Raw genomic sequence first — 21,376 nt, 5'->3', positions numbered from 1 at the left:
AGATAGTACAACTGCTAATGGGTGTGTGTAAAGGTGAAGAGCTGAAAAAAACACAACAAATGTTTCTCTCTACAAACTATCATAGTGCATATTGTGAATGCACCCAGTAATATTACAAAGTGTTCAGACTCCACCATAGACTACTCTAAGGGGTTGCGCATGTTACTGGCATAGTAACTGGAATTTCTAATAGAAATCATTAAAAAATTAGGAATTGCAGTCTGGAAAAATATTTTTGTTGTACAGAGATTTCTGTCGTAATGGCATATGTTGAAATTGAATTTGTCCTATATAATGAGAAATACTTCTTCTAAAGCCATATCCTGAGTTCCAGGATTGAAGAAGAGAATATAATTTCTCCATATTGAAGAAAGGCAATCATTCATCTTACTTCTGTCTTCACCATGAAAAGCTCAAATCTCAACTGAGTGAGAACTTCCACAGGAAACTGTTTGATAGGGAGTCAGCGTTCTGTTCTGCCATGTTAAATGCCTGGTTCCTGAGGGAAACATCTATCTTCTCTGCTTCGAAAATCATCAAACAGCTGTAAGTGGTCCTGGACCTGCTGGATGGTTTCCAAAGCTTTCTTGCATTTTTCGCTTAAGAAATGTAATATTAATGTAATTTCAAGCTACATGGAACAAGGGAAATAGCACGATAGAACAGTACATATACCACTGGCGTTCCTATTAACTGATATTTCTTTGCCTCAACTCTAGCCTCATTCTCCTGTTTCTACTCAGCAAAGTATAATATTGAGAGCAGGAATGACTAATCACCTCAAAAAATATAGAAGTATCATTGTCTAGTAGAAAAAATATTAGAGGGGAGAATTTTTCTTAATTTATAGGTAAAGAACCTGAGCTTCAAAGTAGTAAAGAGAGTGGTCAATTATAGAAGTTTTGGAAAATATATTTTAATGAGAAAAAAATCACTCATAATTCTAACACAGATCTACCCTCCAGTTATGGACTGAATTGTGTCCTCTCATAATATGTGTTGAAATCCTCACTCCTGTACCTATAAATATGAACATATTTGGAAATAGGGGCTTACCTTTGTTATGTCAAAGACGTCATACCAGAGTAGGTGGATATTAAACCTAATCGCTTCGGGGTTATAAAAAGTGAGGAAAAAACAAAGAATCACACACAGTGAGAAGAGGAAGACAATCCCAGGAACGCCAAAGATTGCTGACAGCTACTAGAAGCTGAAATAGACAAGGAAGGCCCTCCACCTAGAGCTATGGCCTGTATTTGGACTTCTAGCCTTCTGAAGAGGAGGTAGAACAAGGGATATCATTGTTGATGTCACATGGATCTTGGCTGAAAGCAGAGGATACCAGAGAGATATTTACCTGTGTTTTATTGACTATGCAAAGGCATTTGACCATATGGATTGTAACAAATTATTGATAACATTGTGAAGAAGGGGAATTTCAGGACACTTAATTGTGCTCATGAGGAACCTGTACATAGATCAAGAGGTTTAAAATCAGGAAAGCTGTGTGTCAGTGTTGTATTCTTTCACCATATTTATTCAATCTGTATGCTTAGAAAATAATCTGAGAAGCTGGACTATATGAAGAAGAACACAGCATCAAGATTGGAGGAAGACTTATTAACAACCTACATTATGCAGATGACACAACCTTGCTTGCTGAAAGCAAAGTACTTAAATCACTTACTGCTGAACAGCAAAGACTACAACCTTCAGTATGGATTATGCCTCAACATCAAGAAAACAAATATTCTCACTACTGGACCAGTAAGCAACACCACGATAAACGGAGAAAAGATTGAAGTTGCTAAGAGTTTCATTTTACTTGGATACATAATCAATGCCCATGGAAACATCAGTCAAGAAATCAAATGACGTATTGCATTGGGCAAATCTGCTGCAAAAGACCTCTTTAAAGGTAAAATGCAAAGATGTAATTTTGAGGACTAGAGTGCACCTGACCCAAGCCATGGTATTTTCAGTCACCTCATATGCATGTGAAAGCTGGACAGCGATGACCAAAGAAGAATTGATGCCTTTGGAATTGTGATGTTGGCAAAGAATCTTGAATATACCATGGATTGCCAGAAGAATGAACAAATCTGTCTTGGGAGAAGTACAGCCAGAATGCTCATTAGAAACAAGCATGGGGAGACTTCGTCTCTCATACTTTGAACATGTTATCAGGTGGGATCAGTTCCTGGAGAAGGGCATCATGCTTGGTAAAGCGGAGGGTCAGCAAAAAAGAGGAACACCCTCAACAAGATGGATTGACCCAGTGGCTGCAACAATGGGTTCAAACATAGCAAGAATTGTGAGGATGGCACAGGACCGGGCAGTGTTTCGTTCTGTTGTCCATGGCGTCGCTGTAAGTCGGAACCGACTCAACGTCACTGAACATCAACAGCTTCCTGATTGTGAGAAACTAAATTTCTGCTCTTTAAAACCACTCACTTATGGTCTTTCTGTTATGGCAGCACTAGGTAACTAAGACACCTCCATTAGCATCTAGAATATTCTCTTTTATGTAATGGTGATTTTTTTTTTTACCTAATTAAAACATATTAATTAAATTCATAATGAACATTTCTCATTGTTCTTCCAAGACATTAACAGTTTGATAGTGTTCTGTTTCTTAAGTGTACAATAATATGCCTAGCTAGTCACTAGTAAATTTTGCTTTTTTCATACTTCACTCTACTGTGATAAAGACCTTTTCGCATAAATCTTCTTCAAAATCTATAAACATTTCCTTAGGATGAATTTTTGAAGTGGAACAACTGAATTTATTTATTTCTAGATATCACTAATCTACATTTGAAAAATTCACTCGTGAAATATTTATTCATTCAAGGAGCCCTGGTGGCGTAGTGGTTAAAGCACTTCACTGCTAACCTAAAGGTCTGTGGTTTGACCCCACCAGGCTCTCCAAGGGAGAAAGATATGGCAGTCTGCTTCCATAAAGATTTACAGCCTTGAAAACCCTATGAGGCAGTTTTACTCTGTTCCGCTATGAGTCGGAACTAACTCAATGGCAATGAATTTTTTTTTTAATTCATTCATTTATTATTTCTTTCATCAGATACGTATGAAGTTTTCTGATTTGTAAGATATTAAGCCCAATGTTAAGAATGCATCCCTGAATAAGACACTGTTACAGATGGAATCGTGTCCCCCCAGAATATGTGTTGGAATCCTCATTGGCATAATCCCATTTGGGAATAAGATTTTCTTTTTTATTTTAACGAGGCTATAGCAGTATAGGGTGTGCCAAAAGCCTAATCACTTCTGGGTTATAAGGAGCAGCATATACACAGAAACAAGCAAGCACAAATGGCATGAGATAGGTGCAATGTAAAGACCTTCAAGAAACTGAGGAACATGGGGGCTACAGAAGCTGAAGGAGACAAGGAGCTTCCCCCAGAGAGAGAGGCTTCCCCTAGAGCTTCTAGCCTCCTAAACTGTGAGCAAAAAAATTTCTGTTCCTTAAAGCCACCCACTACTGGTATTTCTGTTACAGCAACATATTCCTCCCTGCTCATATTGTATAATATCAACTCTGCTTCCTCCAGTGATTAAAGTAAATTATTTTTGCCAGAAAATGTCATCTTTCCTTATATTTTGCTGTCTTGGCTGCTAGACTCTTGCTGTAACTACTCTAGAAGTGTTCACTGCTGGGAATCAGGACCTTTATAACCACAGAGCATAGAGTCATGGAGGTAGGAATCCAAAATTCCCCAAGTAGATCATTGGGAGTGAGGCTAAGTAAGGCTCTTCCAGTTTCTACCCCTTGTATCCCTGGATCTTTGTGTTCTACTTAATAGTGGGAAAAAAGCAAAAACAAAATCAAAACACTTGGAAAATAAAAAATCAGAAATTGATTTAGGATGTATACTGCATCCTGGAGGTCAGTGCCTAGTCACTGAATGTTATCATTTTCAAGTTGGCACCTCTGCTGTGCTTTCAAAAGGTCGTTACATTGCACTAGGCACCTGAATCTTTGTGAAATTAATTTTTCATCCCTGGAGGGCATGTATCTTACCACGACCTTTAAGATACTTGCTAATTCTTATCCTTTTTATTTTGATTAAAATGATGTCATCTACAAAGTGAACCAGTGTGATATTCAGCAGTCAGTAAAAAAAAAAAAAAAAAAAAATTTTTTTTTTTTACAGTTGGTCCAGGCACCTTTGGGATATTTTATGACAAAGGACAGAAGAATTAACATGAGAAAAACTTTAAGTGTATTCTGTTCCTCTTTTCTTCTCCCATGTGAATGTAAACTACTTCTGTGTTCTCTTTCCTGATGTGTTTGGAAAACAAAACATTTAGCAAATCAATGGACTCATGCCATCTTCCTAAAGTTGTGTTAATCTGCTCAATCAAAGATAGTACATCTGGACAACAGCTGCAATTGACTTTATAACACGTTTGAGTTTGAAGCAGCCCATTGTCATCTCCCAGGATCCATCTGGTTATTACAGAGGCAAAATTGGCGAAGCAAATGGGCTTATGGGAGCGCCACTTTTGAATGATCCTCAGCAAAATTTTACTTGTGTGTTATATTAATGATATTGTTTGATAATTTCCACATTTGGCTGGATCACTTTTCTTGGAAATAGAGATAAATGTGTATCTCTTCCAGTCAGTTGGTCAAGTAGCTCTCTTCCAAATTTCTTGGCATAGACAAGTGAGCACTTCCAGCTCTGCATCCATTTGTTGAAACATCTCAGTTGGTATTTCATCAATCCCTGGAGACTTGTTTTTTGTCAATGCCTTCAGTGGAGCTTGGACTTTTTCCTTCAGTACCATCGGTTCCTGATCATATGCTACCTTCTGAAATAGTTAAACGTCCACCAATTATTTTTGGTACAGTGGCTCTGTGTATTCCTTCTATCTTCTTTTGATGCTTCCTGTGTCCATTTAATTTTTCCCCATAGAATCTTTCATTTTGCTGAAGATCATTCAAAAGCAGCTGCTTTATCAACAGGGAACTACCAGGAATTCATGCTAGGTTCAGAAGAGGATGTGGAACCAGGGATGTCATTGCTGATTTCGGATGGATCTTGGCTGAAAGCAGAGAATACAAGAAAGATATTCACCTGTGTTTTATTGACTATGCAAAGGCATTTGTCTGTGTGGATCATAAATTATGGATAACATTGTTAAGAATGGGAATTCCAGAACACTTAATTGTGCTCATGAGGAACCTGTACACAGATCAACAGGCAGTTGTTTGAACAGAACAAGGGGATACTGCATGGTTTAAAGTAAGGAAAGGTATGTGTCAGGGTTGTATCATTTCACCATACCTATTTAATCTGTATGCTGAGCACATAATCTCAGAAGCTGGACTATATGAAGAAGAAGGTGACATCAGGATTGGAGGAAGACTCATTAACAACCTGCACTATGCAGATGACACAACCTTGCTTGCTGAAAGTGAAGAGGACTTGGAACCCTTACAGATGAGGATCAAAGATGACAGCCTTCAGTATGGATTACACCTCAACATCAAGAAAATAAAAACCCTAACAACTGGACCAATAAACAGCATCATGATAAATGGAGAAAGTATTGAATTTGTCAAGAATTTCATTTTACTTGGATCCACAATCATAACCCATGGAAACAGCAATTAAGAAATCTAAAGACCCATTGCATTGGGCAAATCTACTGCAAAAGACCTCTTTAATGTGTTACGAAACAAAGATGTCACCTTGAAGACTAAGGTGCACCTGACCCAAGCCATAGTATTTTCAGTTGCCTTATATGCATGTGAAAGCTGGAGGATGAATAAGGAAGACTGAAGAAGAATTAACACCTTTGAATTATGGTATTGGTGAAGAATATTGAATATACCATGGGCCGCCAAAAGAACAAATAAATCTGTCTTTGAAAAAGTACAACCAGAATACCCCTTAGAAGCAAGGATGGCGAGACTACGTCTCACATACTTTGGACATGTTATCAGGAGGGATCAGTCCTTGGAGAAGGACATCATGCTTAGTAGAGGGCTAGCGAAAAAGAGGAAGACCCTCAATGAGATGGATTGACACAGTGGCTGCAACAACATGCTCAAGCATAGTAATGATTGTGAGGACCAGGCAGTGTTCTGTTATGTTGTACACAGGATTGCTATGAGTCAGAATTGACTCAATGGCACCTAACAGCAACAACATGGGAGAACCATCTCCATATCCCTTAGGTATTTAAAAGTGGTGTTAATTTCTGCCATTCCTTCTGAGATATAATACTAATTTGGTTTTAACCAATGAGTGATGCTTCAGAGGTTTCTACTTGTCTTTCCCTGCTACAATATCTCTTACCCCTCAGGGTAAGAAATCAGTATGAAGATTTTGCCAACTATTGGCAGTATTATATCTCAGAAGGAATTATATATTTGGAGACAAGAATAACACCACCAAGTAGGTGTGTAGACCCAATGCACCAACTGTGAGTTGGACCTGTGCTAGGACCTCACATGATTTCTGTAACCACCTCCTTCCCCACCCCGCCCCCCGCTTTAATAGGAAGGCCATAATGGTGTTTCTGGTCCTTAGGTCAACTTGGATCATATTTCCAATACTCTTCCTGTCTAGGCACTCTCCATTCTGCAGTGCATGTTTACCTAACAAATGGCCAAAGTACTCTTTGTGGAAGTCTGGTTAAATCATTATCATGTAAACTTGCTGTGGTATTGTAGGCTCCTTTCTCCTCGATGCTTGGACTCTTCTTCAGTCAGTGGTTTCTGGGTCCAAAAACTGACTTATGCCCGGAAGCTGGGCAAGGATTATGAGATCTTATTGGAGCAACCACCTTTAGACATCTGATGCTTATTTTTGATTTCTTCTGTTGTATAGATTGAGAATTCCCTAATTGGCTGCTCATGTATTTTATCCTTAGAACACTGTGTTCTATGTGCAATCACCATACCTCTCAGTGGGTCTGGCACTCTGGCTGCCACTCTAACCTTATTAAAACAAGTGACCCACCTTACTCGTGATGATAAAACACTGCCACCTGGCCTCTAATATTTTGGGATGTTATCATTCTCAGTACTATCAGGAAGCATTTTCTTGAATAACTCCTGATGTGATTGTAGTGTATAGTCAAGTTTAGGAAACATTGATCTGATATATTAGAATGGTTTTGACTTTAGGTGTGACATTGTATCTTGTCATATATCAATGGAAAAGAATATCCATAAAATTATACAAATTATTTTATATTAATTGATTTTAAAATAATTACAGAGACATTCACTTACTAAAGATAAAATTCTGAAAATATGAATAGCCATAATATTATAACTTTCTTATTGGATGAGTATTTGGGTCAAGCTCTTACAGTTTATGAGAGAAGCATTCTGGAATGAATACTAGGTAATGCTCATCAAACAATAAAAGAAATACCTCATGATTGCACTTGATTTCATAAATACTAAAACTTTAATGTAGATAGTACTATGAAAATATAAATATGTGTGGAATTTCAGTTGTACATGAATGTTTACAGAAAAAAAATTTTTTTTTTCTATACCATTATTAATTATAGCCAAAAGGTGGAAACAACCCGAGTTTCCACCAACAGATGAATGAATAAACAATGTGGTACAGCCATACAATGGAATATTATATGACCATAAAAAGGAATGAAGTTCGGTGTTATGGATTGAATTGTGTGTCCCCCAAAAATGTTTGTCAGCTTGGCTAGTCCATGAATCCCAGTATTGTGTGACTGTCCACCATTTTGTCACCTGATGTGATTTTCCTGTGTGTTGTAAATCCTACCTCTATGATGCTAATGAGGTGAGATAAGCAGCAGTTATGTTAGGCAGAACTCAATCTACAAGATTAGATTTTGTCTTAAGTCAATGTCTTTTGAGATGTAAAAGAGAGAAGGGAGCTGAGAGACATGAGAACCCCATTGTCACCAAGAAAAAAGAGCCAGGGGAGTGTGTCATTTGGAGGTGGGGTCCCTGTGCTGAAAAGCTTCTAGTCCAGGGTAAGATTGATGACAAGGAACTTCCTCCAAAGCTGGCAGAGAAAGAAAGCCTTTCTCTCTAGCTGACGCCCTGGATTTAGACTCTAGCCTACTAGACTGTGAAAGAATAAACTTCTGTTTGTTGAAGCCATTGACTTGTGGTATTCCTGTTATAGTAGCGCTAGATAACAAAGTATAAAAGCACACACTATAACATGGATGGACCCTGAAAACATTATATTAAGTGAAAAAAATCAGTCACAAAAGGCACTATATGATTCCATTCAGATTTAAGTCCAGAAGAGCAAAATCTACAGAGACAGAAAGATTAGTTGTTGCTTAGGGCTTTGAGGGGTACAAAGGGGAGATAGGGATGTGATAACTAAAGGGTATGGGGTTTCTTTTTTAGGTGATGAAAATGTTCTAAAATGAACTATAGTGATGCTTGCACATATCTGTAAATATTCTTAAAACCATTGAATCATACACTTTAAATGGGCAATTTATATGGCATGTGAGTTATATTTCAACAAAGCTGTTAATTTTTTCTTTTGGCTTTAACAAAAGTGAAGTTTATTTTCCTAAAGTAGGCTAAAAGCCCAAATTCAGGGTGTCAGCTCCAGAGGAAGGCTTTTTCTCCCTGTCAGCCTTTCTCATCAATCTTCCCCAGACTAGGAGCTTCTCTGAGCAGGGTTCCCAGGTCCAAAGGATGCCCTCTGCCCCTGGCACTGCTTTCTTGGTAGTAAGAGGTCCCTTGTCTCTCTGCTCACTTGTCTCTTTTGTATCTCAAGAGGTTGCCTCAAGACACAATCCAATCACATAGATTGATTCCTGCCTCACTAACACAATTGCTGCCCATCCTCCATCATTAACATCATAGAGGCAGGATTTACAACATGTAGGAAAATGACAAGATACCAGGAATCATGGACCAGTCAAATTGATACACACGTATTTTGGGGGGCATAATTCAATCCATGACATTTCACCCTTTGGCTCCCCAAAAATCACATCCTTGCAACATGCAAAACATATTCACCCCATCATAGCAAAAGTCTTAACTCCAAGTCCAAAATCCAAAAATTCATGTTCATCTGTGAAATCTAGAATACAAGTTTTCTGCTTACAAAGGTACAATGGCAGAACAGGCACAAGCTAGACATTTCCATTACAATGGCAGACACTGGAGGAAAAGAAGGGATAACAGGCACCAAGCAAGTCAGCAGAACACGTTACATTAGCCCTCAAGGCTTTGAAAATAATCCGTTGTTCTCTGAGACCATTTATACAATGCACCTGCCCTCCAGACTCTAGGTATTAGCCACACTTTCTGGATTCTGAGTGGAGGCCCCTTGGCCCTGGGCTTCAGCTCAGCCTTTCAGGCCCACTGGGACAGCAACTCTGCTCCTTTGGCTTTAGACGCACCATTCTCCTAGTCCATCTGAGTAGCAACTCCACCCTTAGAAATGCCAGAGGCTATGGCTCCACCCTTTGAAACCCCTGAAGTCATGGCCAGATCTTTTGAGGCTGAGGCAGCTTGGCTTTTTGTGTTCTTTGTCTCTTCAGCTTCTGCTTCCTGGTTTCTTGGCCTCTCAGCTCCTCAGACCTCAAGCCGGCATCTGCCCTGCTGGGGCAAGTGTTCCAAACCTCAATAGCTCCACAGATAAGTACCTGGAGGCACCCTACTCTGCCAGGAAGCCACCTGCACACAGGCCCTCAGGACTCTCGCTCCATGAATTGGCTTCAGCGCTGTCTCGTGCTGGTGTCCTGGTTCTGCTGCTGTCAGTTCTCTGCCACTGCTGCTTCTCTGTCATTCACAGTTTCAAAACTGCTTCCACATTTTAAGTATCTGTTAGAATAGCACCCTACTCTGTCGGTGCCAAATTCTGTCATAGTCATCTAGTGCTGCTATAACAGAAATACCACAAGTGGATGGCTTTAACAAAGAAAAATTTATTTTCTCACAGTGTAGTAGGCTACAAGTCCAAATTCAGGGTGTGCTCAAGGGGAAGGTCTTTCTGGAGGAAGGTCTTTCTAATCAATCTTTGTCTGGACTAGGAGCTTCTCTGCGTGGGAACCCCAGGTCTAAAGGATGTGCTTTGCTTCTGGTGCTTCTTTCTTGGTAGTATGAGGTCCCTCAAAGTTGTTAAAATTTTAAGAAAAAAAAAGGAAGTTAAAGATAAAAAAGCAAATGAGAAACATAAGAGAGCAGACAGTGTGTTTAAATCTTGGGACTTTAAAATAATTTGTAGATAAAATCTTGGTGCTGGGAGATTGGAAGAGATAAAAAATGGGTCAACTTTGAATACAGATACTTGAAAACAAACAAAAAAAGATTAAATTTAAGGAAATGGTATTGTGGAAATCACTTAACCTCATTTGGCATTAACTTTATAAGATGAAGTAATTATTCTAAATAATTTCTAGAGTTTCTTCCAGGACTAACTTTCTATGTTTCTAATTTTTTTTGTCAATTCCTGGCAAGAATCAAAATGAATTTTTAAAGAGATGGAGCTTGTGTTTGGATGTGTGTGCACTTAGAAAGTCATGTGGGCGGGTGGTAGGGAATTTCTGGGTTTGAGTGATGTCAGACTAAATAAACACATTTTTCCAATTCTCTTCTGGATACCCATAGAAATACACAAAAGAAAAAAAAAAAAGGCAGCAAAAGAGCTGGAAACTGTATAAAATGAATACCATACACAAAATCCAGGGATTTGTTCATTGACTGAATTGGAGATATAGATGGGTTTGAAAATAAAATCTTTGGCTTTACACACATATTCAATTCTCCTAATCAAAACAGGATAAATGGCCTGGTGAAAAGTTAATTGGGACCTATTCCAACTGACCATAATAGTTCAGAGACACAGGCACTATATAGTAACTAGATAATTATGTAGCAGTCCTCTAAATCTTCAGAAATTACCCTTGAAGCCACCCAGAACCAGAGTCACACCACCATCATATATTTCCTCTTGCCTATGTCTCTTTAGAGTCTTCCCATTCTGCCATATAAGACCTTTAGAAGTTTAAGGGGAATGGAAGGGGTAATTGTATTATAGAAGTCTTGGGTGGTGCAAACAGTTAAACACTTGACTACTAGCCAAAGAATTGGTGGTTCAAACCCACACAGAGGTTCCACAAAAGACAGGTCTGACAATCTGCTTCCAAAAGATCACAGCCTTGAAAACCCTGTGGGATAGTTCTACCATGCACACATGGGGTAGCCATATGTTGGAATCGACTTGATGGCAACTTACCACAATGATTGCATTATGGAATATTAGTTTACTTGAACCAAAAAAAAAAAAAATTGCCAACAAGTCAATTCCTACTCACAGTGACCTATAGAGTGGAACTGCCTCATAGGGTTTCCAAGGAGTGGCTGGTAGATTTGAACTGCTAACCTTTTGGTTAGCAGCCCAGCTCTTAACCACCACACCACCAGGGCTCCAGTTTACTTAAGGCAAGGATTAAAAGCAGGAACAGAGACCAGAAAATTATGGTGTGTCAAAAATATTTGGTTTATATATTAAACCAAACCTGTTGCTGTCGAGTCGATTCTGACTCATAGTGACCCTGTAGAACAGAGTAGAGCTACCCCATAAAGCTTCCAAGGAGCGCTTGGTGAATTTGAACCGCTGACCTTTTGGTTAGCAGATGTGGCTCTTAATTACTATGCCACAAGGGTTTCCTTATGTATTAGAGGGTTACAAATATTGCAAAGTCTTTTACTCTCATTAAAGAAACTGAGAACACTTCATTACTCAAAAGTCATTTTCTTTATGCTAATTTCTTGTCTCATTAGAACAATCCCCAACAGATGTAGAAATCGAGATTAAAAACTATCCACCTGATGCTTCAGTAGGGTTTTAAATGGAGTTTTTCAAGCCACAATCCATGCCAAACAGAAAAAGCAAGGATATTCGTTATTTCTCCAGAGAGAGGGGAATGGCTAAGGAATGTTCATTTCAAATCAACATGAAGATGAAAATTCTAACAACTTTTGAACAGTAAAATGAGCTTCTTAAAAACATCTGAATCCCTATCACTGAATTTCTCCATTTTAGGGTAGATTTTTAATCAGGCTGATGGTGTAAAAACAGATTACTCTGCTCAAGGGAACATTCAACTAAATCACCCCCAAATCCATTCTAGTTGTAAGAGTTCATGAATCAATAAATGGGCTCATAATCTTGTGTTATTACTGTATGCTTCATGAGTGTACTATAAATCAAATTGAAGTTGTCTATCAGGTCTTTGTATTGAAGTTGTCTATCAGGTCTTTGTAGCCAGGTGAAAATCCATAGGGAAGGTTAGAAGCATGCATGGCCCACCTGTGACACATAATTTAAACAAACTCAAAACCACCCAACTTGCTTCAGCCATACTCCAATAGGATACAAGAGTGTCCAATCAATGATGGTGTATTTAACTGAGAAGACCCATCAAGAGTTGAACAATGGATGTCGGCAGACGATTGCAAATATGGGAGCAGCCTGGTATACATGGAAATTACATTCTAGTGCAGAAATAGATACATAATAGATACATAAACAACAACAAAAGGCTATAAAATGGCAAGCTTTATAATTAAGGTGAGTATACAATTCATTGCCCAATCTGGACCATGCTTGAGCATGAAAGAGCCAATTAATAATTATACTGGGATAACAGACAAGGCTTAGACTGTCCTGGCAAATCCAGATGTATAGTCACTGTCTAATGGACCTTTGTTTATGGTGAATATGATTATAGAAGGCAGAATGGCTAAATCAAGGGGTGGAGGGGTGGGGATCTCTAGGGGTCAGAGAGCTTATAATGTTTATCGCTGTCTTGTGTTATTTTTATTTATGCATGCATCTAATTTCACCACCAGCCTTTAAGAACTTTGAAGCTGGGCTGCATACCCTATTCGTCATCTCGTATCCCACAGTGCTCACAGACCACCTCCTCACAGTGGTCACTTAATGTGTGTTGAATGGATGCATTCATTTTTCTTTCATGTCTCAATGCTCTCTTTCCACCAGTTTTAAAAATTTTCAGTCATCATGCTCTGGTACATATTTCTACTGCCTGTGCAATTGTGTCACCACTTACTTTACAAATTTATCTACGCACTTACAAAGTAAATGTAAGTATAATGTGTATTATTTCATTCCTTAAAAATTCTATAAGGTTTGCTTGCTACCAATTAGCTGTACGTGGAAGAAGCAGAAGTGAGCCAGAACAGTAAGTCAGCAGATGGTGAAGAAATAGTCCAAGGAGGGGCTGGAGGGAAGTGGATGACTCTGTGTGAGATGAGGAAGCCCACTATTTTCCAAGCCCTGCCAGTCACTCAGAAAGCCCCTTAAAACCAACAGTCCTGATTCTTAAACTGGAGAGTGAGCTGGTTGCTTGCTCCGGGACATGGCTCATGTTCTGTGTGGAAGGGAAGGGGGTTCTGGTCCCGGCAACTTTCCCCAGCCCCTGAGGTGCCCACTGCCCTGTTTGGAGGATCCCACCACTACCTCCCTGCCCAGGGAATGGATGAAGTCTGCTATGTGTGGAATAAGGCATCCTTCTTCAAGATTCCACAGACACCTGCACTGGAGAGATGACCAACTGCACCTCCTCATTTTACTTGGAGCTGGGGAGAGGGAAAGAACTGAGGGCCATAGAGTGGAGCCACTCAGCCAAGATAAAATGTCCGCTACCTAGAAAAACACCTCAAGGGTAAATGTCACAGGTTCATAAACATTGTCAGATTAACTAGTGAAAAACATCCAGGGATTTGTAACCAATTTCCTATAAATAATGACCATATATATATATATATTTTTATACTTTAAATACTAAACATCAATATTCTATCAAGCATCCTGAGCTTTTCTGAGTCCCTCTGTGACCACCTATAGCTCCTCAACAATTCAAAGGCTTAAAGAGGTGTGAAGTTTGGATCTGGCACAACATCTGAGGCCAGACTCTGTGTGCTGGCAACACGTTGAGGCACCTGCGTTACTCTGGAAGCGTCTGCATTGGCTACTCACTGAAGAGTGAGGTCCAACAAGCCACACCCTTCCTGACCATGATCACTTGAAGGCTATGGAGTAACACATGCAAACTGTTGTTGCACTGCCTTCTCCCTGACTAAATCCGAGTGGGCAGGAAGTGTTGCGGGTAAGAGCTTGGGCACTGTGCTCAGGACTGACTTTGAAGCCTGATTAGGTCAATGACCTTTGCAAATAACTTGACCTCTCAATGCCTTAGTTTTTCTCATTTGTAAAATGGTGGTACTATTAGTCCTTAGCACAAAGAAATATTGTGAATATTAAATTAGGTAAAACGTGTAAAATCTAGCACGTTGTAAACACTCAGTAAACTCTGTAGTTACTATGATCATTGTTACTCTTAATGCTACTTACCTGGTGTCCTGAAGAAGTTTTCTAGCATAAAAAAGAAAAGGAAAGTTAAAGTGGGGATATATGACCTAAGAATTAAAATATTGACACTTACTTCCATTCTTGGCACTTGTTCCATTATTTAACATGTCTTAAGAATATGAAATATTGCTCTTTACTATTTTTTTCTTGATTATAAGAAAAACTTCATGCTGATGCTGGTGGTGAAGAGGACCATTATGAAATAAATGAAAAATGCTGCTTAAAACAGACACAACACAGGGAAAAAAATTAAAGTTAAGCAAGATAAAACTGTTTTTGCCTTCTTGTACTTCTTTGCGTTTAGGATTCTCTGTAGTTTGGAAGTTACGAATCCCTTATGCAGTGACTTTCAGAGTCCTGAGGGTTTTTTCTTTTCTTTAACTCTATTAGTCTAGGTAGTAGAGCGAGTGTAGTAATATTTGAGTCAATTAATGTTGCAAATTGTTCATGCTGTAAAGGCAGAAGTAATTGGTGCATTTCTGTAAATCCAGTAAAAGGCCCTGGGAAGTAAACATTCTTCCTTTTGAAGACTGAAGGTTAGCTTCTCAGCAAATTCACTTAGTGGAACCAAGAGGATTAGAGATCAAGTTCAGCACAAGTGATCCAATTCATAGGCGATACGGGGGCCACCACTCCTGTGGTACCTCAAGGTCAAATCCGGTTAGAGCAAAGCCCATTACAACAAAAGTATCTGAATAACCCAAAGCCATTGGACCCAGGTAATGGCTCTTTCACTGCAGCAATGTTACTACAAGAGAACCTGTGGTTTAAGCACAGCGGTAGAGGGATAAGCTCTCTATTGGAATTTAGGGTAATAAGATTTCAGATGTATTGAGTTGTGAAATTTAAAAAGGAAGAGTGAAAAAGCAACAATAAAATAGTCAAGTAAGAGATGGAGGCTGCCATTTCCTTAGCAAGGGAGAAAGTGGTTCCTTCAATGGCCCAGCTGCTTAATCAGTGTCATTCAGGCTCACATTCGACTAATATGACCAAAAGGTTTGGATAACATGGCACTGCAAGTCACTGAAATCACAAAGCCTTTAGAAGTGTATGCTGCTGGCTATAACCCAACAATTTCAGAAATCAATAGTTTTGAGCAAGCATTTTTCAAGACATGTATAACACAGCTATAAGGCAATACACTTCTAAAATTGAGTGTATTCATCAAGAGAATAAAAAAATACATTCAAATAGGAGACAAGGGAGCAAATGAGCAAAACGAAAACATTTTGCAATCTACTTGAAATATTGCTATAGTCAACCTCCCCTGGTGGTAATTTAGAAGAGAATTTAGAAAAGAGGCAGAGGAAAAGAAGGTCTAACAGAGAGGGTAGAATTGAATGTATTTCCTAGGATAATAGAAAGCATCTTCCATCACCAACAGAAAGTACACTCACATCATTAACTCTGGTACTACCTTAAGCTGTTTCACACTGCTTGGCATCTCTCCTGTAACTTTGTAATCCTTGGCTGGTGGCCCAAACAGGTGGCTAGGAGGAACTAGGGATGTCACTCAGCAGTCCCCAGTGCTTAATTAACAGGCTGTCTCCGAAGACATTCTGCCTCTCACTGCCATGTTGATTGAAAATACCAAAATGGGTTGAGTGCATAAAGCAAAAACGTTGCTTTTTTTGGTTTGAGTTATTTTCCTTTTTTTGGCAAAAGAATCGTGCATCAATTTCTGGTGTGCATTTTATTTGCTTGTTTAGTTCAACCTATTCATAATTGATAGATAATATATCCATAGCAATAAACTTTCATGAGATAATCATTCTGAGCAAGAGTTAGAATTAATAATCTATACTAAACCCTCGCTATTCAAAGTGTGTCTGCAGACTGGCACATTAGCGTCACCGGGGAGCACGTAAGGAATGCAGACTCTCGGGCTCAAGCCCAGACATTCTGAATCAGCAGTTTTACAAGCTTTTCCTTCTGTTGAGCCTATACATATTCATTTGAAAAGCACTACTCTACCACCAATAAAGCTTCTTACTGGTCTTAATTAATTTGTCATAGTTTTCTGTACCTCACCAGTTTAACTGTTTAAGATATTCAGGGTTGTTGCCAATGTTTAGAAATGTGTTAGAATCTTTTCGTGAAATTTATTCTGAGTTCTATTTAATTTATAGTTTGAATTGCTTACCTTTGAAATTAGTTTGTGTCTTAATATACTTTCAGCTTTCTTTTTTTCTTTTTAAGATTGTAGAGTTTGATTAAACTTTTTTCTTACTTTGGAGTGGGAAGCATGAGGTAATTATACTGGGTAATCACAAGGTGGGTGGGACAAATCTTGAACTAATTGATAAAGAGAGAAAAAGTGTGCCAATCTTACATGTGGGTATGCTTACTTGGCTAATTACAAGTGCATGGGGAAGGCCTGATTTCCCCTTTCTTTCTTCAAATATTTCCCAAACGAGTATTTTAGACCAATGCCTCAATCTTCTCTTTTGTCTTAAGATGTTTAGTTTTGCAAGCAAACCTGAGCGAAGTAATACTATGCTGCTGTTGTTGTTAGGAGCTGTCTAGTTGGTTCCGACTCATAGCAACCCCATGTATAACAGGATTAAACAATGCCTGGTCCTGCACCATCCTCTCAATCTTTGTAATGCTTGAGCCACTATGTCAATCTATCTCATTGAGGCTCTTCCTCTTTTTCATTGACTGTCTACTTTACCAAGCATAGTGTCGTTCTTCAGAGACTGATTCCTCCCGGTAAGATGTCCAAAGTATGTGAAACGAAGTCTCGCCATCCTTGTTTCTCAGGAGCATTCTGGCTGTATTTCTTGCAAGACACATTTGTTCCTTCTTCTGACAGTCCAGGATATATTCAAGATTCTTCACCAAAACCATAATTCTAAGGTGCCAACTGTCCTTTGGTCATCCTTATTTATTGTCCAGCTTTCCCATGCACATGAGGTGATTGAAAATACCATGGCTTGGGTCATGCACACCTTGGTCCTTAAAGTGATATCGTTGCTTTTAACACTTTAAAGAGGTCTTTTGCAGCAGATTTGCCCAAGGCAATATGTCATTTAATTTCTTAACTGCTGCTTCCATGGGTACTGACTGTGGAAACAAGTAAAATGAAATCCTTGACAATGTCAATCTTTTCTCCATTTATCACACTTTTGCTTATTGGTCCAGTTGTTAGGATTTTTTCTTTTTTAAGGTTGAGGTACAATCCATACTGAAAGCCGTAGTATTTGATCTTCATCAGTGTTTCAAGTCCTCTTAGCTTTTAGTAAGCAATGTTGTGTCATTTGCACATTGCAGTAATACTATAGACAAATCAATTCTCAAAGTATGTTCTGAGGCCACAGTATGTGTTCTTATTACCACTCTTAGAAGACCAAATATTAGTTGTAGTTGCTGCTAAGGATGGTTATCTTTTTGAAAGCTTATTGATATGTATACATTATCAATTAAACTTGGAAACTATTGCTTGATATATTCTCCTCTGTGCAAAGCACATTAGCAAATTAAAGGCTCTGATGAGTCCTGCAGTAGAGAAACATTATATCTTGTTCATCCCAACATAAACCTAATCACTTATTCCCCCATAATATCTATTGAAATCTTATGGCATTCAAATGCAAAAATTCAGACATATGTTGCTATAAATTATTTATACTTGACTGTAAGAAAAGGAGAAATGAGTGGTTTTTGATGAGGGGAAGGACAAGAACCACTTGAGGAGAGGAGGGAAGGAATTTGAATTGATGGTGACTATGGTTTTTTTTTTTTTTTTTTTATGGCCATAGTCAATAGAGGGATTAGTTATCTATCATACAGTGTAATTTACAGTCAGCCCTAGGATCCGGTTTTGTAGTTTAAAATAGAGGTTAGGAGAGGAGGAATCAGTATGTGTGTGTGTGTGTTTTATGTTAATGGAGATAGATGAATAGATGAAAAGAGAGTAGCTAATCAGAGAACCTACTACTTGGATTTAGTGTTTTGTTTTTTTGTTCACACAGGGGAAAGTCCCCATTCTCAGAATGGCTACGAGGACTTATGTTGACATAAAAAAGAATGTTCTTGGAGGAACTGTTTACTTAGTGGGAGTGAGTTGGGGACTCCTGAAATAAATCTGATGTGTTTTGAGATCCAATAAATGAAAACCTAGAGTGGAGTGACTGGAAGAGCATTGGCTTCAGCCAGACAGATTTGGTTGCATCCTACATTGATTACGTCTGAGTGGCATTGAACATGCTTTGATTTCTCTAAGTGCCAGTTCTCTCATGAGTAAAACAGAGAAAATAAACCTAATTTGTAGAGTAACTTTAAGTGTTAGAGACCATAAAGGTAAAGTTTCTGCACATATTAGGTGGTTAGTTAATGGTAGCATTGTCCTTCTCTCTAACTGAGCACTTACCAGTAGCTGTGCTGGGACTACTCTTGGCTGTTTTGTTTAACGTCTAAGAAGTCAGAGGTAAGGTTAGAAATGCTCTTGTGTTCCCTAGCCAGACACACCTGAATAGAGCCGACATATACATACATATATATTGAAACCCGGGTGGCGTAGTGGTTAAGTGCTACGGCTGATAACCAAGAGGTCGGCAGTTTGAATCTGCCAGGCAGTCCTTGGGAACTCTACAGGGCAGCTCTACTCTGTCCTGTAGGGTTGCTATGAGTCTGAATCGACTCGACAACAAAGTGGTGTGTATATACATGTACATGTATACATATATATATACACATGGAAACCCTGGTGGCATACTGGTTAAGTGCTACAGCTTAAATTAAATCCACCAGGCGCTCCTTGGAAACCCTTTGGGGCAGTTCTACTCTGTCCTGTAGGGTCGTTATGAGTCGGAATCTACTCGACGGCAGTGGGTTTGTTTCTTTTGGAGATATATATATATGCCAAACCCGTTGCTGAGGAGTCGATTCTGACTCAGAGTGACCCTATAGGACAGAGTAGAACTGCCCCATAGAGTTTCCAAGGCAGTAAAAATTTGCTGCAGATCATTCAAAAATGGCTGTAGCAGTATATCGACAGGGAACTGCCAGAAATTCAATCTGGATTCTTAAGAGGACATGGAACAAGGGATATCATTGCTGATGGATCCTGGCTCAAAGCAGAGAATGCTAGAAAGATGTCTACCTATGTTTTATTGACTATGCAAAGGCATTTGACTATGTGGATCATAACAAACTATGGATAACATTGTGAAGAATGGGAATTCTAGAACACTTAATTGTGCTCGTGAGAAACCTGTACATGGATCAAGAGGCAGTTATTTGAACAGAACAAAGGGACACTGAGTGCTTCAAAGTCAGGGAAGTTGTGTCAGGGTTCTATCCTTTCACCATACCTATTCAATTTGTATGCTGAGCAAATAACATGAGGAGATGGATTATATGAAGAAGAACGGGCATCAGGATTGGAGGAAGACTCATTAACAACCTGTAGTATGCGGATGACACAACCTTACTTGCTGAAAGTGAAGAGGGCTTGAAGCGCTTACTGATGAAGATCAAAGGCCCAGCCTTCAGCAAGGATTACACCTCAACAAGAAGAAAACAAAAATCCTTACAACTGGGCCAATAAGCAACGTCATGATAAATGGAGAAAAGATTGAAGTTGGCAAGGGTTTCTTCTTACTTGGATCCACAATCAACACCATGGAAGCAGCAGTCGAGAAATCAAAAGATGCATCGCACTGGGCAAATCTGCTGCAAAGGACCTCTTTAAAGTGTTGAAAAGAAAAGATGTCACCTTGAAGACTAAGGTGTGCCTGAGCCAATCATTTTTAATTGCTTCCTATGCCTGTGAAAGCTGGACTATGAATAAAAAAGACTGAAGAAGAATTGATGCCTTCGAATTGTTGTGTTGGAGAAGAATATTGAATATACCATGGACTACCAAAAGAACGAACAAATCTGCCTTGGGAGAAGTACAACTAGAAAGCTCCTTAGAAGCAAGGATGGCGAGACTGCATTTCACATACTTTGGACATGTTGTCAGGAGGGATCAGTTCCTGGAGAAGGACATCATGCTTGGTAAAGTAGAGGATCAGCGAAAAAGAGGAAGACTCTCTATGAAGTGGATTGACACAGTGGCTGCAAGAATGGGCTTAAATATAATGACAATTGTGAAGATGGCGCAGGACTGTACAGTATTTTGTTCTGTTGTACGTAGGATCATTATGTGTTGGCACCAACTCGATGGCACCTAACAACAAGAAATCTTTACGGAAGGAGGCTGCCACATTTTTCTCCCACAGAGTGGCTGGTGGGTTCAAACTGCTGAATTTTCAGTTAGCAATAGAGTGCTTTAACCACTGTACCACCAGAGCTCCAAATATATATATATATATATATATACATATACATAAACTTGCATACACACATATATTTGTGTATATATAAGTTTACTGAAATAAAATAACACAGATCAGAGAAATTTCATGTGTGTTCAGATGAGTACTTGAAAGAAAACATTTTTCTTCTTTTTTGGCCAAAACTGGATATTTGAAAACTCCTATTAGGGGTCAAGGAGGTATTTCCATTTGTACAATCTAAATTATTTCCATTTTTTTTTTTTTACTCTTAAATGTTTTCTTAATTTAGAGTTAAGCTGAAAATAAATTCTTTATCTTAAAATATTAATCATCTTTAAAAATTCTTACACAAGCACATGGTTGAAAGAATCAAAGGACACAAAAGGTTTACAGTTAAATGTCTTCCTCCTTGTGCGTTAGTCATCCCTTTTCCCACTAATAGTTGTTGACCATCTTTTCAAAGATATTCTAAATTATGTCATATGTATTTTTGGAAGAAGTACAGCCAGAATACTCCTTAGAAGAGAGGGTGGTGAGACTGTGTCTCACATACTTTGGACATGCTATCAGGAGGGACCAGTCCTTGCAGAAAGGCATCATGCTTGGTAAAGCAGAGGGTCAGTGAAAAAGAGGAAGACCTCCATTGAGATGGATTGACATAGTGGCTGCAAAGATGGGCTC

Source organism: Loxodonta africana, chromosome 1, assembly GCF_030014295.1.
Source record: "Loxodonta africana isolate mLoxAfr1 chromosome 1, mLoxAfr1.hap2, whole genome shotgun sequence".
NCBI lineage: Eukaryota > Metazoa > Chordata > Mammalia > Proboscidea > Elephantidae > Loxodonta > Loxodonta africana.
Note: the sequence above shows the minus strand (reverse complement) of the source record.